The sequence below is a fragment of the Chrysochloris asiatica genome, unplaced genomic scaffold (assembly GCF_000296735.1).
Source record: "Chrysochloris asiatica unplaced genomic scaffold, ChrAsi1.0 scaffold00052, whole genome shotgun sequence".
NCBI classification, from domain to species: domain Eukaryota; kingdom Metazoa; phylum Chordata; class Mammalia; order Afrosoricida; family Chrysochloridae; genus Chrysochloris; species Chrysochloris asiatica.
In genome coordinates, this window is record NW_006408570.1 from 11,836,967 (window position 1) to 11,842,897 (window position 5,931).

The window sequence follows — 5,931 nt, forward strand, 5'->3', positions numbered from 1 at the left end:
TTAACTGTACTAAAGGAAATACTCAAGAGAGTTCTTCAAAAAGAAGGAAGTGATCCCAGACAGATGTTCAGAGATGCTAAAAGGAATGAAAAGGCGTGGAAACGGTAAACATGTGACTAACTCTAAATCAATATATAATATAAAAACAATAATAATGTCTTAAGGAGTTTAAAATGCATGCTGAATAAACAAATGACAATAACACAAATGCAATAAGGGTCAAATGTAGTTAGTGTTCTAAGGTTCTTACATTGCCAGGGAAGAGACCAAATTATTCATTTATATGCAGTGAAATCTGTCTGAAATAGCCAGATGCCCCCATGAACTATCGCCAGGGCAACCTGCATCCAATGCCTGGTCAGTGCATGGTCATAAAGGCCTGGTCCTTTCACCCAAAATCAGGACGACTCTGAAGTGCCTTCTCAGATTCAGAGGTCCCGGGGAGATAGGTTTACATCTATGATATAATTGCATTTCAGCCCAACTTATCCCTCTGTCACACCTGCTTCCCTTTTCTTCCCTTCCCCTGAAACACTTCTTTACTTTAATCTCCATTTCAGAGTCAGTCTAATGGAACACCCAGCCCACTTTATAATAGACTTCAGTAAGTCAAAGATGTATGTATAAATTCTAGAATAATCACTAAAAGATTGCTAAAACAAAATGTAAAATTAACAAACTAATACCAGGGAATAAAATAATGACTAAAAAAAAAAAAGAATTCATCCAAATTAAACAGAAGGGAAGAAATTAAACAGAAACGAACACAGAATAAGTAAGACGATAAGAAAATAAATAGTTACAATAAAGAAAGGCTGAAAAAGAATTGGACAGATAAGTCCAATGAAAAGATGCTTAACTATTGATATTCAGGAAAATGCAAGTAAAGTCAATGCTTGGATGAAATTATTCATCAACTAAATTTGGAACAATGAAAAAGAATGATATCATCCAGTTCTGACAAGACTTCAAGGTTATGGACACTGTCATATATTGCTGGTGGGATGTGACTTGTCACAGCCATTCTCAAAAGTAACCTAATAATACAAGAGGGTTTCAAAATTTCATGGAAAAATTCCATTCTCATTTAATTCTATTTCCCACAAACTTTCCGAAGCCCCCTCATACATATTTTAAATTTAAAATGCACTTAAACTTTGAACAGAGGTGGGTTAGCTGTTCACAAAACCTGTTTTCTCATCTTTTTGGGTATACCTAGGCTACACTTTCCAGACTCCTTTGCAGCAGGTAACTTAGTCTTAGCTCGGGGATGACACTGGAGAGACGTGTTGAAGGTAGTAGAGCTCCAACAGCCTGGGCCCCTGAATGGCTATGTGGAAGAGAGACTCCTGAGCACCTGGAACTAACTTGGACTGTTTACTTTTATTATGTTTGAAAATATAGTTCTCAGGGTCTATCAGTTATAGTGAGGGCCCTAAAGAGTTAAACATTTGGCTATTAACAGAAAAGCTGGTGGTCCAAGTCCACCCCTTGGAAGAAAGACAGAGATCTACTTCCAAAAAGCAGACACTGAAAACCCTATGGAGCACAGTCCTATGCTGACACACACAGGATTACCCTGAATTGAAATCAACTGAGCAACAACTGTTTTTTGTTTTTTTCAGCGTATTACACTAATTCATCCTAACCTATTTACCCTCAAATCCACCAATCTCACTTTTAAGACAGAGATAAAAATACCAGTACAGAAGATAATTGTTGTTATTAAGTGCCATAGAGTCAGTTCCAACTCAAAGCAACCCTGTATAGGGTCTCTGAGGAGCAGCTGGTGAACTTGAACCACTGACCTTGAGGTTGAGTGCATTATCCTAGGCACCACACCAGGACAGAAGATAAAATATATGCTATGTAAACTTATGTATGTATATTTGTATAAAGAAACAAAACTAAAAGAACTGGAAGCAATCTGAATATCTATCATTAAAGGAGACACTTGAAAAAATTATAATGCTTCCATACTAATAATGCTGTTGTTATTAAGTGCTGTCAAGTTGCTTTCAACTCATAGTGACTCAGAAACCCTATATAGTTGGTGGGTGTGAACTGCCAACCTTATTGTTAGCAGTCCAGTGCTTATCCTACAGTGTCTCACCAGGAATATTACACAGCTATTTTAAAAGAGTTAACTATGTGCTTACTGATCTAAAGAGACATCACTGGTTAATAGTTAAGAAATAAAATTCAAGTTGACATAAATGATTAATAAAATCCCTTTTTTTTTTTTTTAACATGCCATCTATTTGTATATATCTGTATGAGAATGAAGAAAGCATGTAAAGAAACAACTCAGGTTTCTAAACATTTCTCATCTCACAGGATAAGGATGGAAGAACACAGGTTACAGGAAAGTAGGGGGGAAAAAACACTGCAGCAGAATGGAGCATCCCAGAGTATATTACTGAATGAAAATGAAAAACATAAAATTGTACCAGAAAATATTGAATCAAATATGTCAAAATCGAATATGTATGTAGACAAGGATGTGATAATATCAACTTTTATAAAATTAACTTTCTGTCTTAATCTTAATATTCTAATATTACTTTTATAATAAAAGAATACTGAAAAAAAAATAATAAAAGGACTAGCTTAGCTCCTATCGGGAGTGGACTGTTGATGCCCCAGAGTTGACAGTTTGAAAAATCGAACCACCTGGATTTACAGCAATGTACTCTACCAGAACTGACAAAATCAAGAGGAATGGCATTGAATTCATCATCAAAAAGAACATTTCAAGATGTCTTTAAGTACTATATTGTCTGTGATAATACCCACAGGCCTATAAAGAAGATCAGTTAATACCACTATTATTCAAATTTATGCACCAACCACTAAAGCCAGGAATGATGAAATTGAAGAATTCTACCAACTTCTTCAAGGAGGTCTGGTAGAATAGTAGTTACAAATCCAACTGCTAACTTCAGGGTCAGCAATTCAAAACTACCAGCTGTTCCGTGGGAGAAAGATGAGCCTTTCTGCTCCGGTAAAGACTTACAGCCTCAGAAATCCTGTACAGGGTCGCTATGAGTAGGAACCAACTCCACTGGCACATAAGCACCACCACCAACTCCTTCAGTCAGAAATTGATCAACTATAAAATCAAGATGTATTGATAATTACTGGTGATTGGAACGGAAATATTGGAAACAAAGAAGAAGGATCACTAGTTGGAAAACATGGCCTTGGGGACAGAAATGACGCTGGAAATCACATGATAGAATTTTGTAAGATCAATGACTTATTTATTGGAAATAACTTTTTTTCAACAACATAAAAGGGATTGCATCTCAATGTAAAGAACACAAAAATCCTCACCACTGGACCTATAAACAACATTCTTTTCAACGGAGAAAAGATTGAAGTTGTCAAGGACTTCATTCTTCTTGGATCAACTATCAACACTCATGGAAGCAGAAAATAAATAAATGACGTATTGCATTATGCAGAAAATCTTCTGCACAAGACCTTTTTAAAGTGTTGAAGAGCAAAGGTGTCAGCTTGAGGACTAAGGTGCACCTGACCCAAGCCATGGTATTTTCAGTAATCTCATATGCATGTGAAAGCTGGACAGTGAATAAGGAAGACCATAGAAGAATTTATGTTTTTGAGTTATGGTGTTGGAGAATATTGTTCCATTACCATGGGCTGCCAAAGGAACCAACAGATCTATATTAGAAAAAGTGCAGCCAGAGTGCTCCTTGGTGGCCAGGATGGCCAAACTTTGTCTCTCATACTTCAGACATATTATCAGGAGGGACCAGTCACTGGAGAAGGATATCATGTTTGGTAAGGGGGAGGTTCAGAGAAAAAGAGGAAGACCCCCAAGGGAGATGGATTGGCAAAATGGCAGCATTAATGGGCTCAAGTGTGGCAACAATTGTGAGGTTGGCCTAGGATCAGGCAGTGTTTCATTCTGTTGTACATAGGATCGCTATGAGTCAGTACTGACTCAATGGCACCTAACAACAACATACAAATGGAGTCTTGGTGTGGTGCTGTAGAATAAGCACTGGACTGCTAACCACAAGGTTGATGGTTCAAGCCCATCAGACACTCCTCGGAAACCCTATACAGGGTCACTATGAGTCAGACCCGAATGGATCACATTTAACATACAGCATATACATAGACCTCACCAACAGAATAAACAGGAATCAAAGTTGACTGTATCTGTGGGAAGACACATAGAAAAGCTCAATATCATCTGCCAAAACAAGGCAGAATGTGGAATAGACCATCAATTACTCATATGCAAGTTGAGGTTGACACTGAAGAAAATTAAAACAAGTCCACAAGAGTCAAAATATAACCTTGAATTTGGAGACCATCTCAAGAACAGATTTGATGCACTAGACACTAATGAACAAAAACCAGAAGAGCTATGGGATGGCATCAAGAACATCATAGAAGAAGGAAGTTAACAGGTCATTAAAAAGACAGAAAAGAAATAAAAGGACAAAATGTATGTCCGAAGAGACGCTGAAACTTGCTTTCCAATGTAAATATGCTAAAGTGAAAGAAAGTAAAAGAAATGAGCAGAAACCTCAAAGGGCAGATCAAGAAGATACAGCAAAGTATTATAATGAAATGTGAAAAGACCTGGATGGAGTTAGAAAACCAAAAGGGAGGAACACGTTCAGCATTTCTCAAGCTGAAAGAACTGAAGAAGAAAAAAAATGCAAGCCTTGACTTGCAATATTGAATGATTCCATGGTTTAAATATTGAATGATGCAGAAAGCATCAAAGGAAGATGGAAGGTATACAGAGTCACTGTACCAAAAAGAAATGGTCAATGTTCAACCACTTCAAGATGTAGCATAAGATCAAGAACTGACGATCCTGCAAGAAGTAATCCAGGCTGGGCTGTAGTGTGCTGCTCTTGCTGCTGCACTTCCGGCTGTCTGCTCCGTTCGACCCCACTATGCCGGTGGACCTCAGCAAGTGGGCTGGGCCCTTGAGCCTGCAGGAAGTGGATAAGCAGCCGCAGCACCTGCTGCACGTCAAATACGGTGGAGCGGTGGTGGACGAGCTAGGCAAAGTGCTGACGCCCCCCCAGGTGAAGAACCGCCCTATCAGCATTACATCGGATGGCCTAGATTCCGGTAAACTCTATACCTTGGTCTTAACAAACCCAGATGCACCCAGCAGGAAGGAACCCAAATTCAGGGAGTGGCACCATTTCCTGGTGGTCAACATGCAGGGCAACGATATCAGCAGTGGTACAGTCCTCTCCGATTATGTGGGCTCCGGGCCTCCCAAGGGGACAGGCCTCCACCGTTATGTCTGGCTGGTCTACGAGCAGAACAGGCCACTGAAGTGTGACGAACCCATTCTCAGCAATCGATCTGGAGACCACCGTGGCAAGTTCAAGATGGCATCTTTCTGCAAAAAGTACGAGCTTGGGTCCCCAGTTGCCGGCACGTGCTACCAAGCCGAATGGGATGACTATGTGCCCAAACTCTATGAGCAGCTATCAGGGAAGTAGGGAAAAACGCGAGAGGACAACTGTTCTGGAGGCTCCAGGCAGTAATGTCCAGTTCAGTGATGCATGTAGATTTCTCCTCTTCCCAGTTCCCCTTCATTCTGACAGGTGGACTGGAGAAGTCAGATGGTCGTTTAGGATGCCTTTTCCTTTATACTTCTAGGCCACACATCTCAATTTATGTTTTAATCAAATTGAACTCCAATTTTTGGTTGATGGTTTGGTATTGTGATGGGGCCCTCAAATTGTTAAAAATAGCAACCCAGAATTGAAAGAGGAAGAAGATCCAGGTCAAAAGACCTACAGCAGTAGAGCAAAGCCTGCATCTTTAAGGGAAGCCTGTGTCTGTGATGTTCAGGTCTGGCCCTTGGGACAGGCAGCCATGCCAGGTGCAGAGCTATTAGGAGCCCTTGAGTCTCTGCCTGTT

At 39.8% G+C, this 5,931-nt stretch overlaps 1 pseudogene; it reads left to right on the forward strand.

Moving 5' to 3' along the window:
- Positions 1-4,943: 4,943 nt before the first annotated feature.
- LOC102827399 lies at positions 4,944-5,507 on the forward strand (annotated as a pseudogene).
- Positions 5,508-5,931: the final 424 nt, after the last annotated feature.